The sequence below is a fragment of the Lepidochelys kempii genome, chromosome 3 (assembly GCF_965140265.1).
Source record: "Lepidochelys kempii isolate rLepKem1 chromosome 3, rLepKem1.hap2, whole genome shotgun sequence".
In the NCBI taxonomy this organism is placed as follows: domain Eukaryota; kingdom Metazoa; phylum Chordata; order Testudines; family Cheloniidae; genus Lepidochelys; species Lepidochelys kempii.
In genome coordinates, this window is record NC_133258.1 from 18,758,017 (window position 1) to 18,781,132 (window position 23,116).

The window sequence follows — 23,116 nt, forward strand, 5'->3', positions numbered from 1 at the left end:
TGGAAAAGGGGGTGAACAGTGAAGTGAAAAAATTTGCAGACTATCCCAAATAACTCTAGATAGTTAAGCCCAAAGTTGACAGCTAAGAGTTACAAAGAAATCTTGCAAAACTGGGGACTGGCAATAAAGTGGCAAATGAAATTAAATGTTGGTCAAAATAATCCCAACTATACATGGGGTCTAAATAAGCGGTTACCCCTCAAGAGAGATCTTGGAGCCATCGTTGATAGTTCTCTGAAAACCTCTGCTGAATGTGCAACGTCAGTCAAACAAGCGAACAGACTGTTAGGAACCATTAGGAAAGGGATTGACGACAAAACAGACACTATCCTAATGCCACTGTATAAATCCATGATAGGCCCACGCCTTGAATACTCTGAACAGTTATTTTTGTTCCATTGTAACCCACACACCACTTAGTGCTCTGTCCCCTTTAGACTAACAGACGTATTGGAGCATAAGCTTTTGTGGGTGAATACTCACTTCGTCGGGTGACATGCATCTGACGAAGTGGGTATTCACCCACAAAAGCTCATGCTCCAGTACGTCTGTTGGCCTATAAGATGCCACAGGACTCTTTGCCGCTTTTACAGATCCAGACTAACATGGCTACCCCTCTGATACTTGTCCCCTTTCGTTGCACTGAGGCCACGTAGAGATTAATCACTCTGCGGATGTCATGTGGATTTTAGCCCTTGTAGTAGAGGCTTATGCATTTAGCTAATGAGGTCCCAGGTTCAGTCCTGCCCTCCAGCAACTGGGGTCTGTTGATGTTATGCGATCTCAAAAAAAGATGTATTAGAATTGGGAAAGGTACGGAGAAGGGCAACAAAAATGGTTAAGGGGATGGAAGAGCTTCCATAAAAGGAGAGATTAAAAGGGCTGGGACTGTTCAGTTTAGAAAAGAGATGATTAAGGGGGAAGATATGACAGAGGTCTATAAATCACTAATGGTATGGCAAAAGTGAATAAGAAAGTGTTCTTTACCCCTTTACATAAGCCAAGAACTAGCGGTCTCCCAATGAAATTAATAGGCAGCAGGTTTAAAACAAACACAAGGAAGTACTTCACACAATGCACAGCCAACTTGTGGAACTCATTGCCAGGGTATGTTGTGAGGTTCAAAAGTATAGCTGGGTTCAAAGAAGAATTGGATGCATTCATGGAGGATCAGTCCATCCATGGCTATTAGCTAAGATGGTCAGGGATACAACTCCATATTCTGGGTGTCCCTAAACCTCCAACTACCAGAAGCTGGGACTGGATGACAGGGATTGGATCACTTGAAATTGCCCTATTCGGTTCATTTCTTCTGAAGCATCTGGCACTCTCAACCATCAGAGACTGGATACTTAGCTAGATGAACCATTGGTTCGACTCAGTGTGGCGGCTGTTATGTTGTTCATAGAATCATAGAATATCAGGGTTGGAAGGGACCTCAGGAGGTCACCTAGTCCAACCCTCTGCTCAAAGCAGGACCAATCCCCAACTAAAGTTCATTGGAAAACAGATATTTTCTCCAGGCTGGGAAAAGTTTTATTGTTCAGCCACTCACAACAGCTCAACAACCAGCCTGAACAACTGTAATTTATCTACCTCCTGTTCCCTGGCTGAGGTGCTGACCTGCATTAAATATTTTGGGTGATCTCCAAAAGCATGTTGAAAATGAAAACTAGCCTTCACCTCAGTTTCTTTTAAACACACTCAAACAGCAGGAAAAGAGAGGATGATTTGGCTTGACCAAGCTCCTATTTTGCTAAATTCCTCCTCTGGCCTGATTCACCAGTTGCTCTCACTTTCGAAGGACATATGTCCTAAAAGAACCAATTACAGCTATATTTTCTTGTTGATTTGTGATCTAGTATTTCCTGGAGAAGTCACCTAAAAAAAAATTCCTAACCTTATATTTGCTTTAAAACCTTGCTCTTTAGTTCTCTTGCCCTGTGTAACTTCTCTGCAATTGTGTTTAACTCCATCATGGATTTTAAAATAGTAGCCACTGAAATCTCTTCCCACCAGTGCCTGCCTGCTCAGAAAGCCAGCCAGCCCAGAACAAGTGGGAGGAAATCTGGATCCCTATTCCTTTCTCCTCTCATCGGTCAGCACTCATGAGAAACCTACTTCCACTCCCAGTCCCTCACACGACCTAGGGAGGTTAAAGTATACCTGAGCAGTTAAAGTATACCTGGTTCCCCAGCTGCCTGCCCAACTCACTACTGGTTGGGGATCCACTTCTCATCTGAGCCACTGCCCCACAGCTAGATGCTGCAGGATGAGTCACCTGATAATTTTTTTTTGAGGCAGGTAAGAAGATCCTGATTTTTTTTTCAGGGAGGGAAAGCCATTTTGAGAGGAAGGATTGCTCAGTGGTTAGGGCATCAGCCTGGGAATTAGGAAAAGGGGGTTCAATTCCCTACTTTGTCATTGTCTTACCGTGTAACCTTAAGCGAGTCACCTAGGACATGCCTACACATATAGCGGCATGGGGGTTGTGTAGCTATATGCTCCAAATGAAAAGCAGGCTGCATCCACCCTGTGGTGGGCAGCTAGGTGTACCAATGGAAGTCTCTAGCATGGGGGAGGCAGCTGGATCCTAAAAAAACCAGTGTAGATGGGGAAGTCACTTCTTGGTGTATAGAGAGCCGTGTGGGGTACAACCTTAATATTCTGCTGCGTCTTTACTCACCTACTCTGTGCCTCACTATGCTGCTATTTATACCCATGCTAGGGGGTCTTGAAATATATGTACTCTACCTGTTGCTGTAAGTGTAGACACAGCCTAAGATACTACCTCACCTACCTGTTTCTCTAATAGCCTAAGATAGATAAATGTAAACATAATCGCAGCACATCAAACTTTGAGGTACCCTGCATGCTCAGCGAAAATAAATTTTTTATTATATGAATTGATAAAGCTGTTCAAAATGTACCATTTTGTTATGTGTATTCCAGTAGCTTAGAAGCCCCAACTGAGAGGCCATAGTACTAGGAGCTGTACAAATCCACATTAGGGGAGACACTGCCCTGAGAAGCTTAGTATCTAAACAGGGAAGTAAGCAAGTATTGTTCCAGTTTTTTAGATGGGGAGTGGAGGCTCAGAAAAACTGAGGGCAGGTCTACACTGCAGAGGGGATCGACTCTCTGAGATCACTCCACCAGCAGTCCATTTAGTGGGTCTAGTAAAGATCCGCCAAATTGACTGCAGATAGTTCTCCAGTTGACCCCTGCACTCTACCCCCCCGACGAGAAGAGTAACGTAAGTCTTTCTCCCCCCCACCCCCCGGCAATGTAGACCTCACTGTAACTCAACCTAAGGTACGTCAGCTCCAGCAACGTTATTCACATAGCTGGAGTTGTGTAGCATAGGGCAACTTACTGCAGTAGTGTAGACATAGCCTCAGAGACTCTCCCAAAGACCCACAGGAAGCCTGTGGTTTAACTCAGAAATGAAACCGTATTTCCTGAGTCCCAGTACAGTGACTTAATCACAAGATGACCCTTTCTTGCTCAGTTTATTTTTATTCATAAAGATGATGAGCTTCTGGTGCTCCCAAGACTGTTCAAAATTATTCATAATTATTATAATTCATTGTATATTATTGGTCCTTTTACTTATCGTTCCCCAGAGTATCTGTGCTCTACAACACGTCAAACCTTGAAAGCATCGGAGGAGCCTGTAAATATGTCTCAGCTGCTCAGCTAAGTATGGAATAAATTGAAATAACTTCAATGTATGTACTTTTTGTCCTCAATCAGACTGGAAATAAGGCATACACTTTTGACAGTGAGAACAATTAACCATTGGAACAATTTACCAAAGGCTGTGGTCGATTCTCCATCATTGACCATTTTAAAATCAAGACTGGATATTTTTCTAAAATATCTGCTCTGGGAATGATTTTGGGGAAGTCCTATAGCCTGTGTCCCACAGGAGCTCAGACTAGATGATCACAATGGTCCCTTTTGGCCTTGGAACCTATGAATGAACAAGTAGAAGCCTCAGAGATACTTTACTTTTAGATCACAGGGCAACATGGCTCTGTCTTAGACAATGGCTAAAGAAGTCAGTGCTGAGATTTGTCCATATCCCCTAGATGGCTTTGAAAACCCAGCCCCAAAAACTGGGGACACAAAAACCCAGTCAGGAGTGCAAGAGCAGGAAACTAGCTTAGGCTTCAGGCAGTTTAGATGCTTTTGGCTGTGCAAGGGTGTAATAAATGAATGCACTCTCTCACACACAGAGAGCATGTAACAGATATAACAAGAATCCCACTGCTAGCTATTGAAAAATGTCATATTTCATGGCTTTCACATAATAGCCATCTGTTTTGAAATGGAAACACATGTCCAAATGTCAGCCTACTGCAGGTATCCTCAAATCTTTTTCCTGTTTTTTTTTGGTGGTTGTTCGTTACATTGTATTTTTCATTTCCACTTGCTGTGATATCATGGCATTTGATTTTGTTCTGGCCAAGAGGTCAGGGAGCTCAATTCAGTGTTAGCTGCCTTATTGGTCCATGGATTTCCCACTAAGACACTGTGGATGATTAATGTGGCCAGTGCCCTACCTTACACAGAATAGGAACACATCACCTCCATTTGGAACTCATTCTTCCCCTGGCTTGGGGCCAGGAGCACAAATTTGTTCTCATGTTGATGGCTCCTGACACTGTGACCCTCAGGCTCAGTAGATTATTTTGCTTTTTTATTCTTGTTTAAGGCCATTAATGTCCTTCTTTAATATATTTGTCTCTTGATCAACTTAAACAAGATCATTATTTGTTTGTATGGCAATGTATATAGCTTTTTCGTCTCAGGATTTCTTGTTTGTGTGTGGCTTAAATATAACTGCATTGCATTCTGTGTCCCCCCACATCTTTCCTAATGGAAAAGTAAATGCTTACCGAATACATGCCTTCAATGTTCTGTAAAGGTATGACCCTGATAGAGTTTCTAAATTATAAAGCAGGAGCTCTTTTATATTACCGTGAATAACAGGAAATCTAGTTCTTTATAAGAAGTTATTTATTCTCCATTTTTGAGGTTTTATCCACACCCCAGGAGGTGGCCATGTATATTTCAACAGGTGCTGCACTGAGATTGCTCGGATACTCTCACACCGCATTAGATTGTATCCACTGGAAATAAATGAATTTGAGAGCAAGACTTATAGGCTGATGAAAAACGAAAAATCTCTTCTCTTGTTGAATGCAAAATTCATGTCTTTTATCAGCATCGGTGTCATGTAAATACATATTTATGATCTAAGGCATGGCACAATGTGTCGGGGAAAGCAAGTATCTAGACAACATACCATGGACTGGAAAATTGACAAATGCTTTCCAAACATTCTGAAAACTTAAGAATGAATCTGGAAGGGGTGAAGAGGTGGGCAGAAGCAGGCATTGCTTCTGGGTGACCACACTGCCTGGTTACTAACTCACTTCCAGGGAGAAGCAAGCAGAGAGGGTTCTGATTTATGTCAGAAATCAGAAGAGGAGAGATGGCATATGACCTTAAGAGGAAAGAAGGCACATGAAGTTAGAGGAAAACAGCTTAGAAATAAATGTAATGACAATGGCTGGAAGATGAGCTGAATGGTTCTAGGAGACTCACAAGAAACTGAGACCTCCAAAATATTGAAATATTAACACTTAGTAATGAAAAAGAAAGTGTGCCTTTTTTTAAAAAGCTCCCTGTAATAAGATGTGTGCTGAAGTCTCTTAATGGCTTAGGGAAGTGGTTCTCACCCTTTCCAGACTACTTTCAGAGTAGCAGCCGTGTTAGTCTGTGTTCGCAAAAAGAAAAAGAGTACTTGTGGCACCTTAGAGACTAACAGATTTATTTGAGCACAAGTTTTCATGAGCTACAGCTCACTTCATCGGATGCATTCAGTGGAAAATACAGTCGGGAGATTTATGTACATAGAGAACATGAAACAATGGGTGTTACCATACACACTGTAACGAGAGTGATCGCTTAAGGTGAGCTATTACCAGCGAGGGGTGTGGGGATGGGGACCTTTTGTAGTGATATTCAAGGTGGGCCATTTCCAGCAGTTGACAAGAACATCTGAGGAACAGTGGTGGGGGGAGGAGGGATAAACATGGGGAAATAGTTTTACTTTGTGTAATGACACATCCACTCCCAGTCTCTATTCAAGCCTAAGATAATTGTATCCAGTTTGCAAATTAATTCCAATTCAGCGGTCTCTCGTTGGAGTCTGTTTTTGAAGTTTTTTTGTTGAAGAATTGCCACCTTTAGGTCTGTAATCGAGTGACCAGAGAGATTGAAGTGTTCTCCGACTGGTTTTTGAATGTTATAATTCTTGATGTCTGATTTGTGTCCATTTATTCTTTTACGTAGAGACTGTCCAGTTTGACCAATGTACGTGGCAGAGGGGCATTGCTGGCACATATCACATTGGTAGATGTGCAGGTGAATGAGCCTCTGACAGTGTGGCTGATGTGATTAGGCCCTATGATGGTGTCCCCTGAATAGATATGTGGGCTCAGTTGGCAACGGGCTTTGTTGCAAGGATAGGTTACAAGGGTTAGTGGTTCTGTTGTGTGGTGTGTGGTTGCTGGTGAGTATTTGCTTCAGGTTGGGGGGCTGTCTGTAAGCAAGGACTGGCCTATCTCCCAAGATCTGTGAGAGTGATGGGTTGTCCTTCAGGATAGGCTGTAGATCCTTGATGATGCGTTGGAGAGGTTTTAGTTGGGGGCTGAAGGTGATGGCTAGTGGCGTTCTGTTATTTTCTTTGTTGGGCCTGTCCTGTAGTAGGTGTCTTCTGGGTACTCTTCTGGCTCTGTCAATCTGTTTCTTCACTTCAGCAGGTGGGTACTGTAGTTGTAAGAATGCTTGATAGAGATCTTGTAGGTGTTTGTCTCTGTCTGAGGGGTTGGAGCAAATGCGGTTGTATCTTAGAGCTTGGCTGTAGACAATGGATCGTGTGGTGTGGTCTGGATGAAAGCTAGAGGCATGTAGCTAGGAATAGCGTCAGTAGGTTTCTGGTATAGAGTGGTGTTTATGTGACCATTGCTTATTAGCACCGTAGTGTCCAGGAAGTGGATCTCTTGTGTGGACTGGTCCAGGCTGAAGTTGATGGTGGGATGGAAAGTAAAGTAAAACTATTTCCCCATGTTTATCCACCACTCCCACCCCCCACTGTTCCTCAGACGTTCTTGTCAACTGCTGGAAATGGCCCACCTTGATTATCACTACAAAAGGTTCTCTCCACCCTCCCGCCCGGCTCTCCCGCTGGTAACAGTTCACCTTAAGTGACCACTCTGGTTACAGTGTGTATGGTAACACCCATTGTTTCATGTTCTCTATGTATATAAATCTCCCCACTGTATTTTCCACTGCATGCATCTGATGAAGTGAGCTGTAGCTCACGAAAGCTTATGCTCAAATAAATTTGTTAGTCTCTGAGGTGCCACAAGTACTCCTTTTCTTTTTCCAGACTACTGTACCCCTTTCAGGAGTCTGATTTTTCTTGTATACCCCGCGTTTCCCCTCACTTAAAAACTACTTGCTTACAAAATCAGACACAAAAATACAAAAGTGTCACAGCACACTTTTACTGACAAATGGCTTACTTTCTTATTTTTACCATATAATTATAAAATGATTGGAATATAAATATTGTACTTACATTTCAGTGTGATAATTGAGCCGGTTTTTCACTTGTGAGCCTTAGCTGAAGCCCAAACCCTGTGTGGTGGGGTTGAAGCATGTAACTTAGCTTCACGGGCCCCCTGCTGGCCTGAGGTCCTGGGCAATTGGCCTGCCTGCCACCCACTAAGGCACCACACTTGTAATCCCCCTAAACTTGTCCCATGAGCCCCCTGGGGGCTACAAGCTCCAGGCTGAAAAATGCTGATCTAGATGAGTTGAGTACCTCCCTGGGGGTACACCTATCCCTCCCTGGTTGAGAACCACAGGCTTAGGTTTTTGTATGACTCAAACTACCAGAGTAGCTGAGCAGTTCATAATCTTTAATATACTTATCCTCTGTGAGGTAGTGAAATGCATTTTACAGATAGGGAACTGAGTCACAAAGAGACTAAATGACTTACCCAAAGTCACACAGGAAGTCTGAGCCCTACTCACTGGATCATACAGTCTGACATTTAGGGAACAAGAGGCAACCTCTGTGGGTCACATGGCACTACACAAATAAAGATTGCTGATGTAACCACAGGTGTCCAGGCTTGTGTTGTCAATATTGCAATATAAGAGACAGTAGTGAGAGCTTCCTGCTGGTTGTGAACTCTGAGCTCTAAGTCTGGACACCCTGTGTAGATGAATGTAGGAGGGAGAGTCTCTTCTCCCCTACACACATGTTTAGGAGACAGCTATAATTTAGTTGATTGTATCCAATGGCATGGGGAGGTAGACTGTAGTCTGATTGTAAAGCCCTAGGCTACAGACAGATTATAATGAGGCAGAGATGTAGCCCTCCCATTCTGCATGCTGGTCTGCAGATAGACACTATAGGGGAGACAATAGACTTTAAGGTCAGAAGGGACCATCGTGATCATCTAGTCTGACCTCCTGCACATTGCAGGCTACTGAACCTAACCTATCCTACCTTCACATAACTGTGATTTAGTTGGGGATTGGTCCTGCTTTGAGCAGGGGGTTGGACTAGATGACCTCCTTAGGTCCCTCCCAACCCTGATATTCTATGATTCTGCCCACTTCTGTAATAGACTTTGCACTATTAAATTTCATTCTATTTCTATTACAAGGTCATCCAGATCTTCTTGTATGATATTCCAGTCTTCCATCCACACATTTTATTAGCATACTCCCACTTTTTGTGCCAACATCAATAATAAAAATGTTAAATAAGATTGGTCCCAAGACCGATCCCTGAGGAACTCCACTAGTGACCTCCCTCCTGACTGATAGTTCACCTTTCATTATGACCTGTTATAGTCTCCCCTTTATTCAGTTCCTTATCCACATTTCAGTTTTCATATTAATTGCCATAGTCACCAGTTTAACTAATAATTTCCCATGAGGAACATTATCAAATGTCTCACTGAAATCCAGGTAGATTAGAGCTACTGCATTTCCTTTCTATAAAAAATCCATTATTTTCTCAAAGAAGGTGATCAGGTTGGTCTGGCATGATCTAAATTTTGTAAAACCATGTTGTATATTATCCTAATTAGTGTTAACCTCTATGTCCTTAACTACTTTCTCTTTCTGACCTCCACGAGGCAGCTTTCCTTGCTGATCCATCCCATCTTCTATTCCTTGTAGGCTTTCTGTTTTCTCGTAATCGCCTGTTTGAGATGCTTGCTCATCCAACTTGGTCTGCCACCCTTCCCTATGGAATTTTTCCCCTTGCTTGGGATGCAGGCTTCAGGCAGTTTCTGCAATTTTGATTTACAGTAATTCCAAGACTCCTCCACATTCAGATCTTTGAGCTCTTTGTTCCAGTCCACTTCCCTAATTCCCTTAATTTTTTTAAGTTAGCCCTTTTGAAATCAAGGACCCTAGTTGCAGACCTATTTTTGTTTAGCCTTCCATTTAGTTTAAACTGAATTAGCTCCTGATCCCTCAAACCAAGGTTGTCCCCTATAACCAGCTCTTCTATGGGGTCCTCACTACTCACCAATACCAAATCTAAAATGGCATCACCTCTTGTTGGTTCCACAACTATCTGGTGAAGAAATCTGTCAATAGTAGGACAATTGCTGCTTCTAACTCAGCTCCTACTCAGTGCACCTCCTCTCCCCATCAGCACAGCTCTCTTTCTCACAGCCATAATACAGCATTGGGGTAGGAGAAAATCCTGTTTGGATGCATTAGATAAGTGTTTCATCTTTGTTTCTGACTGACAGTAGTCAAGGATCAGTGCTACCAGACAGCAGTGGCACTCAACATTCATTAATAGTGTTTCAAAACCCATGTACCTGACCCTCGAAATACCTCAAAATTCAAGGAAGATACAGTGTCATATGCTAATATCTGAAAGAGGGCAGACAAGAGCAAGTTATGGGCTTGATTAAAAAGTCATAAATCAAAGTGGCCTGGAATCACAGTCCCTCAGAAATCGTTTGGATGAATATTTTCCTTTTTAACTAACTACAGTATTTTTGTTTTTTTTTTCAAACAACAACAAATCTATGAGCTATGCTGAAACCTCACATGAATAGCAGGCAAAAATCTTTTTTCTACAAATTGGAAATAGGAAATTCTTCTCTTTATTTCCTCCTTCTAATTAGTTTGAAATGTAAATGACAACAAAATATGGGATTAATGTGTCTTAATGAAACTGCAGACTTGCATATTTATGTATTGGTTCTAGCAGCATAACCATTTGCAGAAAAACAAAATATTGCATATTAATGTATGTCCGTTTTTTCTCTTTCCCTTCTTTTTTTCTTTTCTTCTCCATTTTAATGCTCTTCTCTAACACTTAATCAGGTGAATAATCCCATTAATGTCATTGGGACTACTCATGTGCATAAAGTTATGCCTGTGCTTAAGTATTTTTCAGGACTGAGGCTTCCATTCTGGATGACCTTGAAAACTGGAGTAATAAAAATGGGATGAAATTTAATAATGCAAAATGCAAGGTCATGCAAGGTTGTGAGTTCAATCCTTGAGGGGGCCATTTAGGGATCTGGGGCAAAAATTGGGGATTGGTCCTGCTTTGAGCAGGGGGTTGGACTAGATGACCTCCTGAGGTCCCTTCCAACCCTGATATTCTATGATTCTATGATACTTAGGGACTAACAACTAGCATGTTTGCTATAAGCTGGGGATTTATCAGTTGGGAGCAACAGAGGAGGAGAAAGACCTGGGTGTATTGGTTGATTACAGGATGACTACAAGCCACCAGTGTGACGCAGCTGTGAAAAAAAGGCTAATGCAGTCCTAGGATGCATCAGGTAAGGTATTTCCAGGAGAGACATGAAAGTGTTACTACCATTATACAAACTATGGGTGAGACCTCATCCGGAACACTGTGCAATTCTGGTCTCCTGTGTTTAAGAATGATGAATTCAAATTGGAACAGGTACAGAGAAGGGCTGCGAGGATGATCAGAGGACTGGAAAACTACCTTCTGAGAAGAGACTCAAAGAGCTTGGCTTGTTTAGCCTAACCAAACAAAGGTTAAGTGGAGATATGATTGCTCTCTATAAATAGATGAGAGGGATAAATACTAGGGAGGGAGAGGAGTTATTTCAGTTAAGCACCCAGTGTGGACGCAAGAACAAATTGGTATAAAGTGGCAATGAAAAAGTTTAGGCTTGAAATTAGGTGAAGGGATCTGACTATTAGAGGAGTGAAGTTTTGGAACAGTCTTCCAAGGGGAGCAATGGAGGCAAAAAAACGTAACTGGCTTCAAGCGAGAGCTTGATATGTTCATGGAGGGGAATGGTCTTATGAAACTGCTTACAATGGCAGGTAGCCAATCTGTAGCCCCAGTGAGAGTGGCAGAGACCCTGTTTTTGTTTTTTTGTTTTTTCGGCCTTCCTTTGCAGCATGGGGCACACATCACTTGTAAGTTTAAACTAGTATAAATGGTAGAGTCTCTGAAACTTGAAGTCTTTATATAATGATTTCAGACTTCAGTAACTCAGTCACAGGTTATGGGTCTATTACTGGAGTGGGTGGGTGAGGTTCTGTGGCAGCAGGAGGTCAGACTGGATGATCATGATCATCCCTTCTGGCCTTAAAGTCTCTGAGAGTTAAACCAGTGTGCATGAACATTCTTATGCATTCTGAACACCTGCCCAGCTTGACCATTTTTACTGCTCATTATTTGCTACTCATGAACTTTTGTGAAAAGGGGATTTTGTTCACTGAAACACTTGGGGAATGAGAATTCTTTGTCTAAATACCCATAGTCACATGTGAAGAAGGATACTCATGGAGTAAGTATTTTCTGTTCACCAATGGTTATTTGTCATTCTTCTTTTTTTAAAAAAAAAAGTTCAATCATCCAATCTGGGAGCAAAACCAATACCCAGTGACTTAAGCAACCAGTCATGTGCCATGAGAATTGCAAATATTGAATGGCTAAAGTCAACATCCCTCCACCACACTTGAGTTTTTCACTTAGACTACTTGGCGAATACTTGCTAGTAATGAATTTGCAGAAATCAGGGTTTGTTCACCAATGATTCACAAACAAAAATGCTAAATGTATTTGGACAATTTACTTGCATCGAATAATTTGACCAGCTGTACGCCTGTCTATATTTTTAGTGTTTTCTACCAATTTTGCTGATTGATGCTTTCAAATATTAAATCAGTTTATTTACTCACGAGACCATCTTTCTTTGTTTCTCTTCAAGATTGTTTTCCCCCTCCCTTTTCCTTCCTTCTCTGAGCTTGATTTTTTAACGCTGGCATTTTCTTTCTGTGACTTCATCTTCATTCTTTAAAATTCTCGTTCACTTCTCTATTGTGAAATCTCTGTCTCCTTTACCATTCCCTTTTCCTCTCTTCTTTAGGCCCCTGCCACTTCCTCCTGCCTTCTCCTTCCACTGTAGGGTGAGGATGTTTACAGCCAGAATCACATTGCTTCCAGGGCAGCTCTGCTCGGGCTACCACAGGAGTGAAGAGGAACTGGCACCCGCCTCTCAGCTGAGGGGAAGTTCCTTCCACCATCCCATTTTCTTTCTCTTCAGCATGTATCATGTTCTCTATCATGGACTATAAAGATTTAATGTCCATGAATGAGTGGCCTCCACTGTAGTTCTGGAATTCAGAAAGGATCACAAGAAAGCACAGCTGAGAGACTAAAGGGCCTGATCCTCAGCTACTCCATACCTGCCTGTGGGCTGGAACAAGTTTTGGCAGGGCAAAGTTGGGACATTTGCACTCTCAATAGTCACATTTATATATCTTAAGACCAGAAAGGACCATTATGATTATCCACTCTGACCTCCTGTATAACAAAAGACATAAAATTTCACCCACTAGTTCCTGCCTTGAGCCCATAGGTTCTGGTAGATATTTGGGAGGGGGCAGGGGAAGCAAGAGTGTAAGACACAGCAGACTCAGAGCTTCTCTAACTTATACTAGAGACTGCAGAATCCTCTGGCTGCCCCAAAAGGTAGTGAATGGTGCTGCAGGCTATGCCTTTTCTCTTTTCGCCAAAAGCTGGGAATGGGGAGGGGTGGGGAGGGGAAGGGAAGTGTAGAGCCCTTACATCAGATATAGAATGGACAGGGAGGTCCCTGTGCAGCATATGGTAGCATAGACAAGCCTTAACGTAATGTGTAACCAGGCCTTTCTTCATTTCAGAGCTAAGACAGCACAGAATCATAGAAAAGTAGGACTGAAAGGGACCTCAAGAGGTCATCAAGTCCAGTCCCTTTAGCTGAGGCAGGACCAAGGAAACCTAGACCATCCCTGACAGGTTAGACTGTGCTCTGTTTGAGCCTGATGAGATAAATTGTCATGTCCCTCAGTGCTCCATACTGGCTCCTATCCTCTTTAGCATTTAGGTACTGGGATCGCTAAGTGTTCCTTTCAGCACAGAGGACAACGAGGCTCTGTATGTTTTGCTACCCTAGCAGACCCAGGCATCTTTACCCAGCATCTTTATGCTGCGCCAATTTACACATGACACTCAAAGCTGTGTATATCAAAACCGGCTAAAGCCCAGCTCAGAAAACGGAGATTCTTGTAATTGGTTGGTTGGTTGGTTGTCAGACTCTCAGCCTGTCAGTTCCTCCTGCATTTTAACAGTAACTTAGTTAATCACTTTAATGATAGTACAGTACCTTGCATTTTTATAGCATTGTGCTTCCCAAAGGATGGTAATTCACTTTGCAAGCTCAGTCTAGTCTAATATATCTGTTCCTGCAGTGCTGAACTGCAAGCCCCTCTGGATGGAATGCTGCAGCTGTCCAAAACCTTAGGGCAACACTACTCAACAATTTGGGACAGAAAGTGCATACAAGGAGAAAGTATTAGAATATTCTCACTGGAATCCAGTTTTCCCTGTAGATTAATTTCTGATGGATTAGATGGAATCCTGGATCCACTATAGATTTAAGGCCTGATTCAGCAAAGCATTTAAGTACATTGCCTAACTTTAATGAGAGGACTTAAGCACAAGCTTAAAGTTAAATATATACTCATTCATTTGCTTAATCGTGGCCTTGGAGGAAGAAAGTAACTATTCCACTGTGAATCTCTGATGGGGTTTCCCTGATGTTGCTGTTGCAGCCAACTAACTGGCTGCAGGACCATCAGTATGGCTTTATGCTGTGTGTAGACCTGGTTCGATAGAGTGGTTTGTCCCTGGGCACTGATTCCCCAGCTTCTATATCTGTCCCCATTGCACACACCCTGCTTCATGTTTTTGGCACTGTGCTTCTAAGCAAGAAACCTTTCAACTGCTCTGCCTCCAGTTTGTCCCCATCTTCCACTCTCCATCTTGCTGAGGCTCATGCACTCAGTTTGCTTGCAAATCACTATCTTTCTCTGCCTAGACATTTGTGTGAACAAAATAGGATTGCACGTATGTTCACAGACAAGTGAAAAAGGAACAAACTGGTCAGACTGAATCTCACCTTGGATTTTGCAAATATATTTGCAGATAATCCCCCCTCCTTACCCCCACATTACTTGCCCTCTAAATTCCAGTGAGTTGATCACTGCATATTAGTTCTTGATGTCTGTGAGATTTGCCACAACAACCTTGCTGCATAGAAGGGAGGGATTATATACCACTGAGTAGCGATCCAAACATTTGTTTAGATTGTAGCTATATTAAATGACAATGACTTGACCACGAAAATATCAACAAACATGACAGGTAATCACTATTAATCTTAATTATTGTAATAACACGCACAATAAACAAGAACAGTCTGGCTACCCTGTCATGTGTTTATTTCATTGCTGACAGAGACTGAGATCTTTAAAGCCTTGTGATAAATTAATGCTTTTAGTAATAGCTTCAGTATACTACTACTACTGCCAGGAAGGTAAAATATTACTTTGAGTTGTCAGTAGTTCTAGGATTTCTGGATTTTTTTCCCCCTCTTGTAGGTCAGACCAAATGTCCAACTCTTTTAAACAAGGCCCTTTCCATGTAGACTTTACAGGGCTAATTGTAGTCTCTGGTCTAGCATCCAGAAGCTGTTTAGTGGCATATAGTAGCCATAAATGAGCCACAATGGACCAGGAGAGAATTCTCCGCAGGCAGCAGCAGTATCAAACCTATGCATGAAATCCTATACTGCACTTCCTTCTGAGCCCTAGCATGGGGAGGTGCCAGTAGTGAGAGAAGCATTGCAAAGATTTTGGGCTGCAGTACAGTCGGTAGGCAGCCCTGGATAACCCCAGGCAGCCCTCAAGTTGCCCTGCTTGCACCAGGGGCTGTTTAAGCCCCTACAGTAACTCTGGATCCAGGGAGTGCAAATGTAGCCTAAAGCCCTCTTTGTCCCTCCTCTCCTTTTGGAGACACAGCACAGAATCTAGCCCCAACTCCTTAGGTCTTTTCCTCTCTGTACACCAATTCCTCCATTGTTTCTCTCCATATTAAATAGTTAGAGACAATGAGCCAGATTCAAGCCTCACTTGTACTGGTATGCAAAATATACTCTGTTGGTTTGAATAGAATTTCTCTGGATTTAAACCAGTGTAAATTAGATCAAAATCAGGGCTAATATTTGACCTCGGATGTGCTAAATGAAGTGGGAACCAAGCAGGCTCATTCGAGGGCAGAGTTTGGTTCTTAGTTTGATGTTCAAGAACTGGAAAAGGTACAGAAAAAGGTGAAATGGACCATGGGATATCTTCCCCCCCCCACATTTTCAATAAAGAGGGATTGAAAGGGGTGGAAAGAATTAATTTTTAGTAGAGTTTGGGCAGTGTCATTTAAATTTGTCAGCTAAATTTGAGTGTCCATTCAATTTGTTTTTGCAAAACTAAAATTGGACCTGTTTTGTACTAAGGTCCCATTTTATCCTAAACACCAATGTTTGTGGGATGGTTTAGACAAATGTTTCCAGTTTTGGTGCATCTCTCAGTACTGGTTTAATGCCATCACTGAAAAAGCTGGACAGAAAGAGAAGGTAGACTATAAATGGAGAAGGAAAATGGCTCTCAGGTTACTTTGTAAGCAGTGAGAAGGGAGATCAAATGGACGTGCAGGAATGCTCATGGGAATTTTCTAAAAATACCACCTGGGGACTTTATATTTTTGGACTCGTAAGTAATAATTTCAGTTAAACCCCTGTTATTATTTCATTATTAGTTTTATTAAAGTAGTACCCAGATGCCTCAGCTAAAATTGTGGCCCCATTGTGCTCATCCCATACATTCATACATACACAGAGAAAGAGACAGTCCCTGTCCCAAAAGCTTACAATCTAGATAATCAAAACAGGGAGAAAGGATGTAGTAATATCCCCATTTGACAGATGAGGAATTGAGGCCCAAAAAAACTAAGTGACTTATCCAAAGTCAGGTAGGAAGGGTTAGGAATTCAACATAGCTTTCCCGAGACCCAATCCTCTGCCTTAACTCCAAGATCATCATCTTTCTCTGCACTAACTGCCAAAACTAGCAACTCATGCTCTCAGTGTCACAAGAAGAAACAGTGACCCCTTTAAGTGGAAAAAAAGATGCCTAAGAATGATTGAAACTGAGCATTTATCTTCATCTCGATCAAGGAAGAAATGTAAATCCTTACTGAAGGTGTGAATTCATAGCAACAAACACTCACAGTGAGGAAAAGCATTCAGGAGATAAATGGAATTTATCTGACAGTGTAAGTTCAAACTAGTATCTAAAGCGATGCAGTGAACAATGTATAACAAGATTTCAGTGACTCCTGGTGCCTTTATAATCTGCCTAGTCTTTTGAAAATGTTTTCTATATAAATGTTTATCCCAGCTGTCTAGCGAGATTAAGGGCTTTACTCCTTGAGTGCCATGTTCTCCTGCCAGGCTTCTTGACATAGAGTAGTTCCATTGGGTTCAGGGATGTGGTCATAGTGACTAACTGCCTAGAGCGCATTCAAAAGGTCACACATGCTGCCTTCTAGAATATTTACTACACTTCAAGGATCAGTCATGTATTTTCCTTACATTTCATGGGGGAATGGACAAACTGTGGCCACTGGGAGCTGCAGGCGGCCGTGCCTGCAGATGGTCAATGTAAACAAACTGTCTTGCGGCCTGCCAGCGGATTACCCTGATGGACCGCAGGTTGCCCACCACTGGCCCAGACTGTGCTGGTGCTCTCCCTTACCTGAGCCTCTAGACTTTGTTGACGCTCACCCTTACCTGGGGCTCATAGACTGTGTAGTCGCTCTGCCCTGATTGCAGGCCAAAGCCTACTCACTGTGTACTGCCCTGCTCTGACCAAGGGCCCTGGGTTCATAGACTGCCATACTGCTCAGTCTGGCCAGGGGGCCAGAGCACTAGGTGCAGTTAATTTCCCCCCTTTTGAGCTCACCTTTACAGGTACATGACAGTGAGGAGACGTGGCCTCGCTCAGAGACTGACAGAGAGGAATGACCACGCAGCCTACAGTCACATATTGAGGAATTATGTCTTGTACATGGATAACAAGACCAAGAACTATAACGGTAAAAATTTAAAAAAATACCCAAAGAACAAAACAGGAGTTTTTGAAAGAATATAAATGAATACTCAAGAGCATAAGCTAAACTTCCCTAAGGCTGGTTATCCCATCACTTCCTATTGAAGGGTTTCTAGCCCTTTCACTGGTGCAGCTGGTGCTAACTTTGTCAGCCAGGATACTGGATTAAGTGGACCACTGGTCTGATGCCGTGTGGCAATTCCAATTTCAAATTGCACAACGTGAGCAAATGTTCCTTCAGATGAAACCACAAAGCTCACTTCCACGACTATAAGCCATAGCTCTCCTGTGTTTCAAGGTGTGAATAAATATATGTGGCTGATCAATGTCTTCAGAGATAAGCAACTACCACGTTAAACAGTGCTCCTATGACCATGGCATTTATAAGGTTAATGTTTCCTGAATACTGCCTCTGGTAAATTACTTCCCCTAGGCACTGTTCAAATTCAATTTCATTCTTTCGAGTTTTCCGTAATAGTATCACTAGGCAATGCTGAGCTGAAGCTTCCTTTGGATCTGAAATTGTATAATTGAACTATTGAACTGATGCCTACCCACCACTTTCTCTGATCAGAGTCCATGGTGACGGAACTCTTCTTTCCTGTTTGATGATCCTTGTTGTTGTTTTTTTTAATTTTGTTGCACAGCACTTTATGTTTATTTGTGGCTTTCCCCTGAACCACAAAATAATCTGTTACCTTTGATAATAGTACTTTGCATTTATAGGCCACCTTTCACCACAGGCTTTCTAAGCCCTTTACAAACATTAAGTCCCACAAGAACTCTATGATGTAGGTAAGCAATTGTGAGGCCAAGGGGGCAGAGATGGTCATTGTTCCATATATTTGCCCAGCACTAAGCACAATGGGACCCTGACATGTTTGCCCTCTGGGCACTATTGCAATATAAATATTTTTAATCATCATCACCACCATTTTTACACGCAGGGAAAAAGGTTCAAAGAGATATTGGGGGAGATTTTCAAAGGCTGGTCCTTCATAAACCCCACACCCCAAACACAAAACATGCTGAGAGAAGATGTGGGGAGCTTTCTGTAAACCTCCCCAGAAGATGGGTGTATTTAATATACCCGGTAGTTCTTTACCTCAGTAATACTACTGTGACCCTTCTACCTGCTGTTGCTGACAGCAAAAAGGGCCTTCTGCAAACATAGATAACTCCTACTCAGGCCCCCGCCCAGAAAACTGGGAAACTACATCTACCATTCTGGGTGCCCTTGATGGGCAGCACTTCTTCACTCGGAAGCTCTGAGTCCAGGGGCTTAAACCAAAGAGAACTTTATGGGGAGAAAGGGGAGGAAAGAGGAACAATAGAATACATTTGGGAAAGCCAGCAATTAATACATTAAAAATATCTATTAGGTAAGAGTTCCATCCGCCGAGGGAGCTTTTTTAACAATAATCCCAACCTCAGTCCTCCTCTGGCTGCTGTGAGTGACTAATGTGTTCTGTCACTTCCCTGCTTCCCGGCTGCTGACTCACAGTTTTGTTGTTGAGAGTTGGTGGAGTCCAAGAATTCTGGCAAATCTGTCTTCAGCCCCTAAGGGAAGTGTTACCTGGGCTACTCTGGGGGCTCTGGCCACCTGACTCAGCCGAAGTGATTTTAGCTGTGGGGCTAGGTAGGGAAACCCCCTCCACCTCATGTGGGCTGCTATTATCTGTGGCTTCAGCCCAAGCCCTCAGTTTAGCTTTGCCTGCTCCCTTGGCTTTGCCCACCACCTCAAACCTGCCTCTGTTCTGAATCTATAGAGAGAGACCAGTAGTGTGTAGGACCATTAAGAAAGTCCCTAATGCAAGAGAAGCATTCCCAGAAGAATGTAAGAACCTTCTTTTTTCCCTCTCTCTCTCTCTCCCCCATTCCTAGCCAGGCTTCCTTACCCAGCTGTGCCTGATTACGGTTTCAGTCAGGATGGCCCCTCATCACAGGCACATTTGAAAACATATCATATATAGATATAAACAAAAATGCTCTAAACCGTCACATAACTGAAATGCAAATGAGGCCTGGTCCATTCACTATTTCCCCTTGCTCATCGTCAGATGCCAGCAGAGAGCTTCCTCCAATGGAGCCTCAGTCCACCTGGAGTTCTGAAGCAACTCTGGGCTGCCCTTCTCTCTGTTCACCAGCAAGAATCAATAGTGAGCTCCCCACTCTCTAGGGCTCCAGGTGCAGGGCTTACACCGCTCGTTACTGTACATTAAAATGAGCTTCCACTAGCTTGGGGAATCACCTACTTAATTCAAATATAATCATTTGCCATCTTTTAAAAACTAATTGCTTTGATATTTTTTAATTCATCACTTTTCACCTGACTTTATCAAGGAAAGTTGCAGGAGGGACCACATTGGTGACAGAAGCTATTTTAATTGTGTAGATTACAGTAACTCCTCGGGGCCCCAATTGCTATTGAGGTCTTATTGTGCTAGGCACTGTACAAATGCCTACTAAGCGCTGCCTCAAAGAGCTCGCAGTCAAGTTAGATAAACCCAACAAAGGGAAACAGAGGATAAGTCACTTGCCTAAGGGCAGATAACAGTTCAGGTTGCCTGTCCAGTGACCAAACTACTGGACCACACTGCCACACATAGGAGCATGTACAGCATCAGTAAAGCTTTCTCATCCTGTCCTGCCAATGTACTTCATCCTTAATCTGGAGGAAACACCTAAGGGATTGGGGTCAGTCTTTTGTTCCTTCAATCTGTCAGCTGAGGGGGGCCCCATCAGTGCTACAGGGATGGTACTTTTGTGATGTTGACATTTTCTGCTGGAAACCAGAATCAATTGCTTATGTTTAGCTGTTTTAAAGATTTTTTTTTAAAATACACAGTAAAGGGATTTTTGGGTATGCTTTGTTTTTCTTCTCGGCTCTATCCTTAGCTGGTATAAACTGGTGCAGTGTCACTGAAGTTGGTGAAGTCAACGGTGTTATGCTGATTTACATTCACTAAAGGAGGAAGGATCTACCCCTCTGTACTGAATATACTCCTCTCCTACATTGGTATGTGATTGCAGAATATTCATTAGAAGATCTCAGCATCAAACATATATGGGTAAAGAAGCAAATCTAGATCTACCATGCTACTTATATGAAAGTCATGCCAAGAAAAATAACTTAATAGAACCACCTCGCCCGTCATAGGTAAGGTAGCAACTCCCATTGATTTCAATTAGATCTGTGCTCATGTACCTGAGGACAGAAATAGCCCTTAGATTTATGGCTGTGTAAGAGCTTCATTCTAGCTTCTTTGAGTTAAGCATTGAATAGAAAAAGCTGGCTAGTACATTGAGAATGTTTTTAAACGTACATCCTTTGGGCCAGATTCAGTTCTCAGTTACAGTAGTGCAAATCTGGAGTAACCACACTGATTTCCTAGTGGTGTTAACTCTGGATTTACACTGTTGTGACTGAGATCAGAATCTGGTCTCCTGCTCGGTTTGTGGGAATGGAGGCTGGAGTGAACAGGCAAATAAAGTCCCACTAAATAATGAATGTATCAGACTTTAATGACCCCTTGCAGACCTTTCCCCATACTTTATCAGAAACACAGAGTGCAATCTTCAAACCTGGTATCTTAATAGGATGTTTCAATCCCACATTTGGATATAGAAATGAACACTTAGGTGCCTCAATTTTGAGCTTTTTGAAACAGAGATTGTCTTTGCGCTATTTATTTGTAAGAACCTAGCACAAAGGGACCCTGATCCTGCCTGTGGTCCCTACACACTGCTGTAATAGAAACAATAAATAACAATGTGTGATGGGGTGGACTAGGCTCCGAGGCCTCCTTTCTGGAGGCCTCTAGGCCCTGTTACACTCATCTCAGAAAACAATAACAACAACAAACAAACAATAGAGAGGTCCTCCAAGCTGCCCAGAGTGGCTATGTGGGACACAGCCAATAAGAGGGCCTGCAGGGGGCAGTCAATCAGGGCCTACCAGGCTCATATAAAAGAAGCTGCAAGAGCGGAGTGAGTTCAGTCTGCTTGTAGGGACTAGGGGAGCAAAAGGCGCTCCTGACTGGCTACAGGGGCTGCAAGGGCTCAGGCAGGCAGCTAGAGCTAGCTAGCTAGCTAGCAGGGGCCAAGGAAGGGAGTGAATAGCTTCTGTCTGGGTGACAGGACTACATTAAGAAAGGCAGTTGCCCAGGGGAATGCAGTTAGCTAAAGGGACATAGCATGTGGCTGCTACTTAGAGGATTCCTGGACTGGGACCTGAAGTAGCAGGTGGCATGAGTCCCTCTCCCTCCCCCTCCCAACAGCCATTGCGGAAGTGGCTGTACCCTGAGAAGGGAGTTTAGACGGGCCTAGGGAAGGGACTGTACATGGAACTGTTAGCCCTGGAACAGGGCTGAACTGAGACTGACCCAGCTGGAGGACTGGGGTCAGAAGATTAAAGGGTAGGCAAAGAGCCTTCAGGGAGGAAAGATGGAGTGCTGCTCCATCCCAGAGCAGGAACCTTTGCACACAAGCTGGCCAACTAGGGTACTGAGATAGGCCGTATTGGTCAGACTGAGCCCAGGGAAGGTGGCAGGGACACAATCAACTGAGGATACCATGATAGGCCCTGTTGGGCTAGTTAAAGGGCTGAGCCTGGGGAGGGCTACAGGGCTTTGAGATAGGCCCAGTTGGATTGTGTACACCAAAAGGACTGGTTTTGTTTAATTTTCGCACATGGACAGAGTAGTGACTTGGCCAGAAGGCTGAGTCACTGAAGACACGCTTGACAAGTGTAGTGGCTGATGGGGGGCACTGGTAGCCAAGAAACTGAGGGAAAACTGCAGGCATGCACACACTCGATGAGGGAGCACTCACAAGAGGGGGTGTCACCCCATCACACAATGACATAACGTAACCCATTTATGCACCCACATGCTGATCTGAGTACCTAAGTATGTTTGGGTGTCATATGAAAGGTGTTGTGTTTGGAAATGGCAATTGCGGTAAGAACAATGCCTATTTTTCCAGTCCAACTAGTATAGAACAGTGGTCTCCAAAGTTTTTGGATCACGCGCCCCCACGGTGCTGCCGAAGAAAGGAGTGGGGAAGACTTACCACAGGCGTGCCGCCGAAGGAAGAAGACGGGAAGACCTGCCGCCTGGCGTGCCGCAGAAGAAAGCAGGAGGGAAGGCCTGCTGCAGGTGTGAAGAGCTGCTGCCGAAAAAAAAATGGTGGAGCGCCATCCAGCGACGCTCCTCCTGCCATACACCCCCTGGGGTCCTCTGGCGCACCTCCTGGAGTGCGCGCACCCCACTTTGGAGACCAAGGGTATAGAAAACTATGGTCCCTGTTAGAGTCATAATTCACATGAGCCAACAATTTAAAAGAAACACCCTCCTCTGCATTTTCATTGCTGTTAAATAGCAGACTTGCTCTCTTGATCAGAGAATAGCCCTCTACATCTGACTCTGTCACCTTTCCAACTTTTTCACTATTGAAGGGCAGAATGGCAAGTTAAACATCTGCACTGGGAATTTATCTTGCAATTCATTGTGTC